The 15,629-nt window shown below is 33.6% G+C and overlaps 1 protein-coding gene across 3 annotated transcripts in view; it reads left to right on the top strand.

Moving 5' to 3' along the window:
• The window catches only part of MAN1A2 (mannosidase alpha class 1A member 2), a 149,054-nt gene that overhangs the window by 55,772 nt on the left and 77,653 nt on the right, over positions 1-15,629 (top strand). The gene's annotated exons all lie outside the window — the stretch shown is intronic.

The following is a 15,629-nucleotide window of genomic DNA, read 5'->3' as shown; positions in this document are numbered from 1 at the left end:
CTGATTGTTGAGAGTTTTTTGTATATTCTGGGCATAGGACTTTTATAACCTATGTATTTATAAATATTTTCTGTCTATGGCTTTTCAGTGAATTAAAAGTATCTTGAATTGAGGTTGTTACATCTTGAAGTAGTCCAGTTTATTGTTTTCATCTTTTGTAGTTTGTCCAATTGGTATTTTATTTAAGAAATGTCTGCTTAATCCAAGGTCACAAAGAGTTTCTGTTGTTTTCCTCTGAAAGTATTATAGTTTTACTTTACTATACTTTTAAATCTATAATTCATTTTGAGTTAAATTCTATATGCTGTGAGGTATAGGTTGAGCTTCATTTCTTTCCATATGGATATCCAAGAATTCTAGCACCCTTTATTGAAAAGACTATTCTTTCTCTATTTAATTGACTTTGCACCTTTCTTGAAATCAATTAACGATACATGAAATCAGTTGACCAAGCGTGGGTCTACTTCTAGACTCTGTTCTGTTAATCTGCATTTGTCCTTTTTCCGTTACCATACTGTGTTCATTATTATAGCTTTATGGAAGTGAAATCATCATGGTCTTTATGATCTTGTAATCTGGTTGTGTGTTTTCCAACTTTGTTTCAAAACAAAATTCTTTAGACTATTCTAGTTTTATTTTCTGTATAAATTTTGGAATCAGTTTGCTTGTTTCTACAGAATATCTTACTGGGATTTTGATTGGTATTACATTGAGTCTATAGATAAGTTTAGGGAAAATTGATATCTTAACAATTTTGAGCCTTCCAGTCCATGAATATATCTTCCCATTTATTTAGTCCTTTAATTTTCTTCATTGATGTTGTAGGTTTTACAGCTCCTATACATATTTTGATGGATTTATACCTATTTCATGTTTTTTTTGGTGCTAAGTGGTATTGTATTTTAAAATTTCAGTTGCTAATTGTACATTGCCAGTATATATAAATACAGTTGATTTAAAAAAAAAACTTCTATAATAAAGACTTAAGATTTTCAGCTGGCTCAAGATATTTTGTTTTTCTCTAGATAACTTTCCTGATACTATCATTTTAAAAAACTGTGGTAAAATGCACATAACTTAAAATTTTTCATATTTAAGTGTACGGTTCAGTGTCACAAAGAACATCATTCACATTGTTGTGCACTGTGCAATTTATTTTTATTTTGACCTTATACCCTGAGGTTATCGTAAATTCACTAGTTAATTCTAGTCACTTTTAAGTGGATTTTGATACATACTTTTGGAATTTCTTTGTAAACAATCATGTAATCAATGAACAGAAATGTTTTATTTCTCTGCATAGAGAACAGTTTTGTTTGTATAGTTCTTTTATTTCTTTTTCTTGCTGTATCACATTGCCTAGAACCTCCACTAAGTACAAAGTTAAATGGGAGTGCTGAGAGTGGACTTACTTGCCTCATTCCTGATCTTAGGAGAAGAGCATTTAGTCTTTCATCAATAAGCGTAATGTTAGCCATAGGTTTTTTGTAGATGTCCTCTGTCATCTTGAAGAAGTTCCTTTCTATTCCTATTTGCTAAGATTTTTAAAATCAGGAGTGGATATTGAATCTTGTCCAATGTTTTTATGGCATTTAATTAGATGATTATATGCTGTTTCTTCTTTATATGTTGATAATGTGAATTATGCTGTTTGATTTTTTTAAAGAAGATATATGTTTTTATTGAAGTATAGTCAGTTTACAATGTTGTGTCATATTTGATGTATAGCATAATGTTTCAGTCATACATGTATATACATATATTTCTTTTCATATTCTTCTTCATTATAGGTTACTACAAGATGTTGAATATACTTCCCTGTACTATAAAGTAGAAGCTTGTTGTTTATTTTATATATAGTAGTTAGTAGCCGCTAATCTCAAACTCACAATTTATCCTTCCCCTCTAGTAACCTTAAGTTTGTTTTCCACATTTGTGTCCTTTTTTTAGATTCCACATGTAAGTGATGTCATATTTTTTTTCCCCTCTTTCTGGCTTACTTCACTTAGTATGAAGATCTGCAGGTCCATCCATGTTGCTGCGAATGGCATTATTTTCTTTTTTATGGCTGAGTAGTATTTGTGTGTGTATGTGTGTGTGTGTGTGTGTGTGTGTGTGTGTGTGTGTGTGTATACTGTACAGTCATCTGGATAAAGTCATCTGTTGAATGGACATATAGATTGTTTCCGTGTCTTGGCTATTGTAAATAGTGCTGCTATAAACATTGGGGTGCATGTATCTTTTCGAATTAAGAGTTTCTTCCAGATATATGCCCAGGAGTGGGATTGCTGGATCATATGGTAGCTCTGTTTTTAGTTTTTTAAAAAATCTCCATACTGTTTTCCATAATGGCTACATCAAACTACATTCCCACCAACAGAGTAGAAGGGTTCCCTTTTCTCCACACGCTCTCCAGCATGTATCATTTGTGAACATTTTAATGATGGCCATTCTTACTGGAGTGAGGTGACACCTCATTGTAGTTTTGATTTGCATTTCTCTGGTAATTAGTGATATTGAGCATCTTTTCATGTGCCTACTGGCCATCTGTATGTCTTCATTGGAGAAATGCTTGTTTAGGTCTTCTGCCCATTTTTGGATTGGGTTGTTTGGTTTTTTTTATTAACTTCTGTGAGCTATTTGTATATTCTGGAATTAAAGCCCTAGTCAGTCGCATCATTTGCAAATATTTTCTCCCGTTCCGTAAGTTGTTGTTTTGTTTTGTTTATGGTTTCTCTTGCTGTGCAAAAGCTTATAAGTTTAATTAGGTCCCATTTGTTTATTTTTGCTCTTATTTCTATTGCCTGGGTAGACTGCCCTAGGAGAACATTTCTAAGATTTATGTCAGAGAATGTTTTGTCTATGTTTTCTACTAGGAGGTTTATAGTGTCTTGTCTTATGTTGAAGTCTTTGAGCCATTTTGAGTTTATTTTTGTGTATGGTGTGAAGGAGTGTTCTAAGTTCATTGATTTACATGTGGCTGTCCAGCTTTCCCAACACCACTTGCTGAAGAGATTGTCTTTTCTCCATTGTATATTCTTGCCTCCTTTGTGGAAGATTAATTAACTGTAGGTGTGTGGATTTATTTCTGGGCTCTCTACTCTGTTTCATTAAACCTTATGTCTGTTTTTGTGCCAATACCACACTGTTTTAATTACTGTAGCTCTGTAGTATTGTCTGAAATCTGGGAGAGTTAATCCTCCAGCCTCATTCTTTTTCTTCAGTATTGCTTTGGCAATTCTGGGTCTTTTGAGATTCCCATATAAATTTTAGGACTATTTATTCTAGTTCTATGAAGAATGTCCTAGGTTATTTTATAGGAGTCACATAAAATCTGTAGATTGCTTTGAGGAGTATGGGCATTTTAACAATATTAATTCTTCCAATCTAAGAGCATGGGATATTTTTCCATTTCTTTAAATCATTCTTCATTCTTTAATCATTGCTTTATAGTTCTCTGTGTGTAAATCTTTCATCTCATTGGTCAGATTTATTCCTAAGTATTTTATTTTTTTGATGTGATTTTAAAAGGAATTTTTTAAACTTTCCATTTCTGATATTTCATTGTTATTGTAAAGAAATGCAACAGATTTCTGTATGTTAGTCTTGTATCCTGCTACCTAACTAAACTTGTTTATCAGCTCTAGTAGTTTTTGTGTGTAGTCTATAGGGATTTCTATTATATAGTATCTTGTCTGCCTATAGTGACAGTTTTACCTCTTCTCTTCCATTTGGATCTCTATTATTTCTTTTTCTTCTCTGATTGCTATGGCTAGGATTTCCAATACTATGTTGAAAAGAAGTGGTGAGAATGTACATCCTTGTCTTGTTCTAGATTTTAGCGGGAAGACTTTCAACTTTTCACCATTAAGTATTATATTGGTTATGGATTTGTCAAAAATAGCTTTTATTATGTTGAAATATGTTCCCTCTATATGCATTTTGGTTAGTTTTTACTCATGAATGGATGTTGAATTTTATCAAATGCTTTCTCTGCATCTGTTGATGATCATGTGATTTTTGTCCTTTTTTTGTTGATGTGGTGTATCACATTAATTGATTTGCATATGCTGAATCATCCTTTTTGACAGTCTTTATAATTTGTGTTAGACCACTTACATTCAGTGTAACTATTAATACGGTTTTATTAAAATCTACTGTTTCTATTCTTTTCTGTTTGTCCTAGTTTTTTCCATCTGGTTCCTCATTCCTCTTTTCCTTTTTTTCTACTCAATTTTGTTTTATTTTTTGGTGATTCTCTTTTATCTCTGATTGCCTCACTACTTAAACTTAATTTTTTCTTCTTTTTTTCTTTTTTTTTTCATTTTTTCAGTTTTATTAGGTAGAATTGTTACAGTTTGACTGCACATATACAATGTTTTGCATATAAATACATCAACACAATATACTACACTTTTTTAAAATTTACATCTATGTGCTGTTCATTGTTTCTAAGAATGTTTAGAGCTTTAGTTTTTTAAACTTGCATAGTTATCAAAGGAATAAAGCCAACCACAAAATAAGAATTAATTCAAAAATATACATACACCCAGCTATTAACAGCAACATTATTTATAATTGCCAAGATATGGAAGCATCATAATTGCACATCAATAGATCAATGGATAAAGAAGATGCAGAATATATATGTAATGGAGTACAAATCACCCATAAGAAAGAAGGATATTTTGCCATTTGCAGCCCTTCACTCACTTTTTTTTTTCCACTTCAAAAACCAGAATTGAATAACTGGTATAAACATTTCCATTGCATCAAAAAACCCAAAAATACCTAGAACTAAGGAGGTTATCTATACTCTGAAAACTGTAAAACATTGATGAAGGAAATTGAAGATGATACAAAGAAATGGAAAGATTTCTTGTGTTCTTGGAATGGAAGAATCAAACATTATCAAAATGGCTGTACTACCCAAAGCAATCTACAGATCCAGTGCAACCCCTGTCAAAGTACTCACAACATTTTTCACAGAACTAGAACAAACAATTCCAAAATTTATATGGAACCCAAAAAGACCATGAAATGCTAAAGCAACCTTTTATAGGTCTTTTCTCTCTCTCTCTCTCTCTCTTTCTTCATTTTATTCTCTTTTGTTATGGTTTGATGACTAGAGAAGTTCCTTTAACATTTGTTGTAAAGCTGGTTTGGTGATGCTGCATTCTTTTAGCTTTTGTTTATCTGTGAAAGCTTTTGATTTCTCCATCAAATCTGAATGAGAACCTTGCTAGGTAGATTATTCTTGGTTGTAGGTTTTTCCCTTTCATCACTTAAAATACATCATGCCACTCCCTTCTGGCCTGTAGAGTTTCTACTGAAAAATCAGCTAATAACCTTATGGCAGGTCCTTAAACTTAATTTTAGCTTTTCACTTGTTGCCTTTTGTTTACTGTGCACGTCTTTAATCCTGGTCTACTTTCGAGCAACATTATGCCACTTGTATTTTAATAACCCTATAAGAGTATATTCTCAGTTCTTTTATTTTTTTTCTTGCTTCTTTGTTGCTTGCTCCTTTGTTGTTATAAATTTTTTTTCAAGTTTTTTTTTTTAATGGAGGTGCTGGGGATTGAACCAAGGACCTCATGCATGCTAAGCACACACTCTACCACTGAGCTATCCCCCTCCTTCCATTGTTATAAAAAATTTTAAATGCTAAAAACCCATGGTATATTGCTACTGATTTTTGTTTTAGATGGCCAATTATTTAGAACTGTTAAAAAAGAAAGGAGCATTCCTTTTTGTCTTCATTTATTTTCATCGATCTTTCTCTGGGTAGGTTGAGATTTCTGTCTTGTATGTATTCCTTGAGTAAGTGAAAGTGAAGAACTTTAACATTTTTTTTGTAGTGCAGATCTGCTGGTAGTGAATTCTGTCAGTTTCTGTTAGTCTGAAAGTCTTTATTTCATTTCTTCTTCATTTTTGAAAGAAAAATGTATGTAGAACCAAGTTTGGGTTTTTATTGCTGACATTACCTGCAGTGTACCACTGGCTTCACATCCCTCTGACACTGTCTTATAATTAGAGTGGGCCTGCTTTGCAGGCAAGTTTTCCTTAACGCTATTGCTCTACCCTCCACTTTAGGCATACTCTGTCTGCCTGTGCCTCAGAGAGGGTCTGTCTCTACACCCTGTTCCTCTCCCCGCCATGAACGGCTGTTAGTTGCTACTGCATGCGTCCTAATCTTTATGTCCATATGCATCTCTGTTTTAATCTATATGTATTAAAAGCCATGGGTTTAGACCAGTAAATAGCTCTAATTTCTACCCAACACCATAAAGTTCATTCTAGATTTCTGCCTTTTCATATTTTTCATTTTCTTTTGCAATGGAAACCTGCCTCCTATTATTTCTAATATATTTACCTATTTGCTTAGTCCTGCTGTATGAAACCACTTTTCCTATTCTTAGGCAGCTGCCTTGTTTAGTGCATTGTCCTCACATGGACCTCTCTGATCATCACTCTCATTTACTTGGCTGGTTTCACTTTCCACTTGTTGGTCCTACCCTCTCTCTAGGACATTGCCACCTATCCTAGGCATAACTTATGGGCATAGACCTCTGACTTTTGGAGCTTCTGGAGTGAAATACTAAAAAATGACAGAGAAAAATAGAACTATTTCGATGACTTCAATTTCAGATTTTTCTTCTACTGGGTTGATATTATAAGAAGTCTTTGAAATAGAGCATTTTTTTCTTACTTTCATGCTTATCTGTGTATAGGGAGTACTAAATTTTGTGTGTAGTTCACTAATTTTCATATCAAAATGCATATGATCTCAAAATTAATTATGAACAGCTTATGAAAGTGAAACATTTGATTTAGCTCCTTATCTGAAGGTTGAAGCAAAATATTGAAATTTTGGTTGCTGTTGTCATAGGAGAGCACTAAAATGCTGAAAAAGCGTACAGTGTTACCAGCATTTTCATTTTTAGTTCCTCAGATTTCAAAAAGAAACATTTTAAAGTGGAAGGAAGCCCAGGTACGTTGGAGTTAGAGGATTAAACCCCTTGTCTGCCTCCTTTTTATAATAATATTCAGCAAGCTGGTTACCTTCTGTAACTTAAGTTTCCACACCTATAAAAGTGTGAGAGAGTTCACCTGAGAGTTGTGTGGGGATTAATTATGTGAAGATGCCTAGTGTATTACAGTATTCACTAGGTACTCCTACACTTACCCTCCTCCTTTGACTTTATCCTGTGTGGTAAATATACTGTGTTTCTAACAGGTGGGAAATTCCTTTACTTATTTGAAAATTGATACCATAAGGTAATTTCTTAGGATAGAGTCTACTAAAAAGTACAGAGAGAATGTTTTACTTTTCTGACTTTATCATATAATCAGATTTCATTGACCATTTTACTTTTCTACTTGATCATTTTACACTGAAAGCTTGGATCTGTATCTGTTCTGGGAAACCAAAAATAAATCCCTGAGATCTGGCAAAAATAAAACATTGAATATAAAATTGTTCTAATATTGAATAGACAATAACTTTGTATGTCTCATGTATGGCAGAAAATTCACTATAATTTAGATGGCAAAGTGCCTTTGTTATATTTAGGTATTGTGTAGCTAGAATAAAGAACGTATTATATGCATTCTATTTTCTGGTATAGGGAACCAAATGAGGGTTATATGCCATCCTAACAAAGTGTTCCTCTGTCTTGTGATTTATTAATATTATAAATGTGAAGCTTTATCATTTTCTTAAGAACAAGGATATTTATATTAAATATTTGCAAGTTAAAATATCTTGATGATTTATTATGTTTACTTGTTGTAAGCCTGAAATATATGATATTTCTTTTACCGGATTGTCTCTTCTCATTTTTTTAATGGTTATCAAAATGACATCCCTTCCTGAGTAACATAATAATGTAATTTATGTGGATAACTCCATCTGAAATCTGTCAGATTAAGTAGAGAAGTGGTTATGTGGGGTTTAATACATGTTTCACAGAATATAAAAACAAAAGAAACAATAACAATAATAAAATTTTTCTTCACTAAAACACAAATGTGTACTCTGTTGCCTACAGGTAAAATCCTTTCTGAATGGGTACAGGGATATTTTCTAAGACAAATAGTGTCTCCTTTTTGCTCTAAAGTTCTGAATAAAAAAGAAATGTTAGAGTGTTACTTTTTTTCTGGCTTAAATATTAGCCATTATTGTCCTTATTGTACTAGTTCTCATTTTATTTTTGCTCCAGAAGTTACTGCAATTTCAATTGAAAATTCTGCCTTTGCATTTTCTAGAGGGGCAGATATAGCTCAGTGGTAGAGCACATGCTTAGCACTCATGAGGTCCTGGGTTCAATCCCCAGTACCTCCTCCAAAATAAAAGTAAGTGAACAAACTCAATTACCTCCCCTTCATTTAAAAAAAAAAAAAAAAAAAAAAAGAAGAACTGGAATTATAAAAAAAAAAAACCAAAAAAGAAAATTCCACCTTTGCATTTTCTATAGATGGGTTGATAATTAGGCAAAACATTTCACTAAGCTTTGCTGACCCAGATAGCATTTTAAATATTCTCTCCAACATCTAATCTTAAATGTGTGAGTTCATCTACACATTTGTATACATTCATACATGTTTAAAGTCACAATACTAATGCCATTTCATAGTTGAATTATGGTTATTACTGGTTTGATCAGAAGACAGTTTACCACATAATCATCTCAGTAGATGCAGCAAAAGCATTTGATAAAATTCAACATCCACTCATGACAAAAGCTTTAACCAAAGTAGGTACAGAGGGAACATAACTCAACATAATAAAAGCCATTTATGACAAACCCACAGCCAACCTAATAATGGTGAAAAGCTGAAAACCTTCCTACTAAATTCCAGAACAAGACAAGGATGCCCACTCTCACCACTTCTATTCAACATAGTATTAGAAGTCCTAGCCACAGAAGTCAGACACAAAAAAGAAATTAAAGGTATTCAAATTGGAAGGGAAGAGGTAAAATTGTCATTATATGCAGATGACATGGTGCTCTATATAGAAGACCCTAAAGACTCCACACAGGAACTATTAGAAGTGGTAACAAATTCAGTAAGGTAGAAGGATACAAGATTAATATGCAGAAGTCTGTTTCATTTCTTTACACTAACAACGAAATATCAGAAAAAGAAAGTTGAAAAAAACAATCTGGTTTAAAATCATGTCAGGAACAAAAGTTTTTGTTTTTTTTTAGGAACAAAAGTTTAAAGCTACCACAGCTGCTAGAAATTTAAGGGTAAAATCCAGGACAGGAAGGAGTCATATAGGAGAGGCCCCAAATTCCACTTGCATGAAACTGTGTATTTAGACCACATTTTTTTTATTTCCCTATATGTTTTTAGAGCTGTATCTTCATTTTCTGCCTGAAATAGACTCTTACCCCTCCACATTATCTGCTAGGTAAAAAACTTAAAGGCTCAAAGATTACTTTATTTATTTTAAGCAACTCTGTTGAAGTTAATTTACATACAGTAAAGTGCTCCCACTTTAAATGTATAGTGTGTAATTAAATTTATTTAAATTTTAACAAATGTGTAATACAGTGTTGGAGAGAATATAAATGAGAAAATATAAACAACCTTTTTGGAAAATAATTTGATGTGTGTGGAGTAAACATTTAAAATTTAAAAATCTCTGACCCAGTAACCCATTTCTAGGAAACTATTTAAAAGTAACAACATGGATACGTAAGGTATATTCAGAAGGATTTTTCATTGCAGTTGTATTTATAGTAATCAGTGTTTGCAAAGACCTGAATATTCATCTAGAGAGAATGGTTGAATAAATTGATACATCTGCTACTGTAGAATACTATATAACTTGAACTTGAACATAAGTTTGATATATTCAAGGAGGAAACATGTTTAATATATTTAGTTACAAAAGCAAGTTATAGACTATTAGTTACAGCGTGAGTGGGGGGCGGGTTGTGTATGGGCGTATGTGTTCCATTCATCCAATCAGTTATCCACTGCAGTATTTGGGACAAGAAATAATAGGAGTTTGAACTAAAATAGGTTGTAGAAATGAGATATATAAATGATTTCAAGGAAGATAAATTCAGAAGGATTAGCTGATATTTTGGAGGGGGAAACAGGGCAGAAGGAGGAGTTGGTCCTCCCTCCAATTTTTTGGCTATGGTACTGGACTGATGGTGGTATTAGATATCAACAACTTTAAGAAATCTGGATTGGAAGAGGAAGATCATCAGTTTAAGTGTTTTGAGTTTGAGAGGATTTTGCTATATTTAAGGGGAAATAGGTAGCAGACAGATGTAAAGGATCTGGTACTTACTGGAGAAGTCTTGATGGGAATTATAAATTTGAGAGTCAGTTGCTGTGCTGATAGTTGAAAACAGGCACATGTGAACTTGCTTAGGGAAACAATTTAGATAGGAAGAGGAAGGGACCTAGAATCAAGCCTCAAGAAGCACAACATTAAAGGTCAAATACGAGGAGGATGAGTCGATGAAAGAGGCAGGGAGGTTGTAGTATTATTGAATACCAGGTGAGAAAGCATTTTAAGGAGGAACTGGTCAATAATGTCTTAAAATGCTTTTTGCTCAAATGTGTAGCTAATCCTTAACAAGATCCCTTCCAGTAGAATGATTGGGTCAGAAGCCAGGTGAAATAGAGTGGAAGGAGAGGAAATGGATACAGTCAATTAGGCAATTTTGTAAAAATTGGAAAGATACTTACTATGTTAGCAGGAAAGGACAATAAAAATATCCAGCTACTAAAAAATTGTATGTATGTACAGAAAAATAGAGGATGGGAATATATCAAAAGATTGAAATTTGATTTAGAATAGAGGAACTGTGTGTTATTTTAAGTTTTCCTTTTTTTCATTTTCCTGTTTTAAATAAGCAAATATTTAATAATAGGTAATAACAAAATATGGATTATTTATCAGTCAGGATCCAGTAAAGAGACAGGAACCAGGTCAGTTATTTGAATGAGAGAATTTCATATATAGTTATTAACTAGGTATAAAGTTAACTAGGAAAGCGCTAGATTAAAAAGAATAAGGTGTCATGGAGGTTGCTCCTATAGGAAGCAGCCAGAGCTGAGGGAATATGGGGAAGGAGTTTTAGTTACTGAAACTTAGAAACTAAATTAGAGGAAGGGCTGTACAAAGCGGAAACTCAGACCTCAGGTGAAAGTGTGCTGGCAGGTGTCTTTTTGAGTGGGGGGTTGAGGGCAATGAGGCTGATTCTGCAAGTGCTGGAAAAACTGCAAAGTGGATTCACCTGCTCCAGGAAGGCACTTCTTTTGCTGCTGATGTGGAAAGTTAAGGAAAGCAGCCCACTATGGGGCCTTAGCATCTCTGCACATTTTTGCTGGGATACCAAGAATATAAGCTCCTGACAGCTCTCTACTCAGGATATCAAGGTTATACTTAGAGGACTGAGTTAATGTCTTACTGTGGACAAATAGACTTGCTTTCATTTAATACAAAAGAGATTCTCTGAGCTGTTTTCTCCTGTAACGCAATGCTCTGTGTGTGCAGGAATCCATCATGGACCTTTTGGGTCATCTCTTTGAGATTTAGGTTGGGGTGAGGATGGGCTGTGTACGACTAATGTAAATAAACTTGAAAGCTTTAGCTGTCCCTTTACTATGAATAATGTAGTCTTTTATCTCTGGCACAGTGGTCTTGTGTCTTCTGCCAGTGTTCATAAAGCTCTGACAGCCTAACTTGTTATCAAGTAGAATAAAATCTTAGATTTCATCATGAGTTGTGAAATACTGTTTTCAGACTCATTTTGAGTAGGCGGTGTGTTTTTACCTCTATGTTAACCATCAGTTTTGTAGTAACCTTCACTTGGTCCTAAGGAACACCTGTCCAGCCTGTAAGGATGCCCCTGTTCATGGTGACGGTGAGTCTACAAAAAATCTACAGTCATCTAGAATACAGTGTAGAGAGCCAAAGAGAGAAAGTAAGAAAAAGAATTGAGAAATAAAATAGCTGTGAAGTTTCAATGAATGTTCAGAGGAGTCTTAGATAAGTTTAATGAAATAAATGATAGAGAATCAATATTTGAGAAAAATAGCAGGAATGAGGAGGAAGTATTAAGAGCTACCTCCCAAAAAGGGCTGATTGCTTACAGAAGAATGACAGCTAACAGCAGAGTTCTCAGCAGCAGTAGATGCCAGAAAACATTGGAATATCTTTATACTGCTGAGATAAAATAACTGCCAACATAGAATTTTATATTAGCCAAATGATCAAGGAGAGCAAAATTGTGCAATAAATTAGTGAAATGTTTTAAGGAATTATTGACTATAAGATTAAATAATGCAAGGTATAGAATATTTACGTCTGTGTTTGTATTTCTATTTACTAACATGGTGAAGTAGTCAAGCAAGAACATGAACTCTGGAACTGGTTTGCCTAGGTTTAGGTTCAAGCTTGTCAATTACTAGCTGTATTACCTTGGGCAAGTTAACTTCTGTTTTATACCTCAGTTCAACTCTGTAAAGTGGGAGTAACAGTAATACCTAACTCATTGGGTTGTTGTGAGGATTAAGTGGGTTAATATATGTTTGCCATTATCATCATCATCATCCCAACATTTTTGTAGAATATCATAAAAAGTCCTTCCATCCCTTGTATATTAACATCAGCTATCTCAGGGACATGGGGTTGGCTTGGAAGAGAAGATAATTTACTGCTTTATTATAAATCTGCATACCTTTTGGCTTCTTAAATTAATTCATTCAGCACTTGTTGAGCACCTTGTGTTCCCTAGGAACTCTTTTAAGTGCTAAGAATATAACAGTGAATACAAGAAAAAAATTCTTGCTCAACCATGACTGACATTCTGCTGTGAGGGTAAAAGGCAATAAAGGCGGATATGTGAGAGAGAATATGTGTATACATACATATGCGTACACATGTATACACTGTTAGTGATAAGTGCCAGGGAGAAAACTAAAGCATGGAAGTGGGTAAGGGGTTTTCTCATTTCAAGTAGGATGATCAAGAAGAGCTTGCGAAGATAACATTTGTATAAAGACCTGCAGTAGATAAGAGAGAGGCTTGAGGATTTTGTTTATGAGAGTATTTATTTGAAAGGAATAGCAAATGAAAGTTGGTTGAAATTGGTGGAGAAAAAGAGTAACTGGCATTCTCAGACAAAACAAAAGAGGTTGGTGGGGCTGAAGAAGGTTACTGAAGGGGAAAGAAAAGAGGGAGTGAGGCCATAGAAGTAATACATTCATAAAAAGATTTATAGCCTTTTAAAGAACTGTGGCTTTTACCCTGAATGAGGTGAGGAGTCATTTGAATATTATAAACTCTTGACTTCTGTTTTACATTCCAACTCTGACAGGTTGGAAACAGACTGCAAGATGATTACTTTAGTAATTTAAATATTCCAATAACAAAAACAACTAAAAGCGTACATGAATTCTAATATAACTTTCCTCCTCAAGAATCTACAGTGGTTCTCTGTTATCTGTTGTGTTACCCTAACTTTCACTGCTTAAGTTTTAAAGCGCTTCATAATCTTGCCACATTCTGTTTTATCCCATTTCTTCCAGTTCTTACAGACCTAGGTAATTCTTCTAAACCTACGACCAGTTTTAGCATAGTTCCATTATTTATAATTTATTCTGGTAAAAATAACTGGGAAGTTTTACATAATGGACAGTGAATACATAAAAGTTTTATTCTGTGAAGAAATGAAATGTTTTGGAAATTTTCATTTAAATGATGTTGAAGTTCTTAAACATGTAAACAATTCACTCATTATCTTACTAGTCAAGAGTCCTAGTTGCAGAAAACAGTTTTATCTAGTGATTTATTAGAAGGTACAGACTAGCTAACAGAATCTTTGAGAGGGCCATGAAATCAGATATATTTTTTTTATGTAGCTTGGAAACATGTAGCCAGGAGAAAAGCTCAAGCATACCATGTGGCTTTCATGGTACTATCCAGCACCATCGCCATTCCCTTTGTTGCCAGCTGTTTTCTTTTGATGCTAGGGACCAGTCACTAGAACTTCTGTCAGTTAGCACAGAAGAATCAGACGCCATCACCACTATGCTTGAAAGACCACTGCTTCAGATCATTTACTTCCTTCCAAATATGCATATTTATGTATGTTCAACAATGCCAAGGCCATATCTCGAACTTTTAGCTGGAGTGGAGTCTAAGAAGTGTTACGTATAGTTTTCCATCCTCTGCAATGTATGAAGGTATGCTTGAAAGGAGATTTGAATGAGTGTTGAGTATCTACCACATTCACAGTAAAGGAAATGAGAATAAAAATGACAATGGAGTATCCTTTTTCAACTATCAGTTTAGCAGCAATTAAAAGTTTGATAACTTTTGTGTTAAAAATACAGGGAAACAACTGGTCATAAATTCTGGTTGAAATACAAATTTGTGAAACTTGGGGAGAACAAACTGGCATTAACTCTCAAAATTACAAACAAACATATCCGTTGATTCAATAATTCCACTATTGAAATTTATTGTATACATAGTTTGCAAATAAATGTCTATCACTAGGAGACTGACTAAATAAATTACAGTATTATCTGTAGAAGGGAGAATTCTGCAGCCACTAAACAGGAGGATGTGGTAGACCTTTGTGGAATGATTTGGAAAGATCTCCAAAGTACAGTAAGTGAAAGAAGCAAGTTCAGAAGAGTGTATATCGTATTCTGTGTTTGCAAGAGAGATAGAAGCAAAGACTATGTGTGTGCAAACTGTAATAGAATTTCTACTTCTGAGAAATGGGAAATGAGGATTTGATGTGACATGGCTAGGAACCATGTGTACCGTGGAACTGATTTAGCACAAAATATTTACTAGATATTTAAGAAACTGATAGCTGTTTGCATTGTAGAAGGAACTGAGTGGTCAGGGGTTAGTACTGGAAAAGACACTTACGTTTTTCTTAGTGGCGTTAGGGTGGTGTTTTCTTTTGGGGCTGAGTACTATAATTGGTTACTCTATATGTTAACTGACATAGGTAGTTGAAAGTTAGAAAATATGTCACTGATTACTTCTGGCAATAAAATGAGAATGCTTTCTATTTAGAAAAAGTTGTAAGTCATTTTACCATTTTGAATATTAGTTTTATATATAAGAGATCTGATACAAAAATATATGATTAACAAATATGTAACATTAATATTAGTTTTTAGATAAGAACTTGGTCCCTTTGTCCTCATAAAGAAGCAATACTATTTACTATATAATGTAATTTCTCTTTGCTAGCATACAAATGTTAATATGCAGAGAGAACTAAATTTTATCTTTGCTTTTTTGAATTAATAGGATGAATATGAGAAAATTATTAAAACCTTTACCGTAAACTGTTACATTTTTCACTGGTATTTTTGTGTTGAAGTAGGTATTCAAGGAAATAGTAAATTGTTGATGTATGAGAATATCTAATTGAAAGTTCTGCTAAGTAGTTTTTCCTTATTTAAGGAACCTTGCACAAAGCATCTTAAAGTCGTATTGCTTTATCTACGTGCACATATTCCTCTCTGAATTTATACCCTCAATAAATTTGGTGTGCTTTGGTTAAGATAATGTCAACTTAGAACTTTGATCTGTTCCACACTTTCAACTACTTATTTGAAAAATC

The sequence above is a fragment of the Camelus ferus genome, chromosome 9 (genome assembly GCF_009834535.1).
Source record: "Camelus ferus isolate YT-003-E chromosome 9, BCGSAC_Cfer_1.0, whole genome shotgun sequence".
Lineage (NCBI taxonomy): Eukaryota > Metazoa > Chordata > Mammalia > Artiodactyla > Camelidae > Camelus > Camelus ferus.
This window is presented reverse-complemented; position numbering and strand designations above follow the sequence as displayed.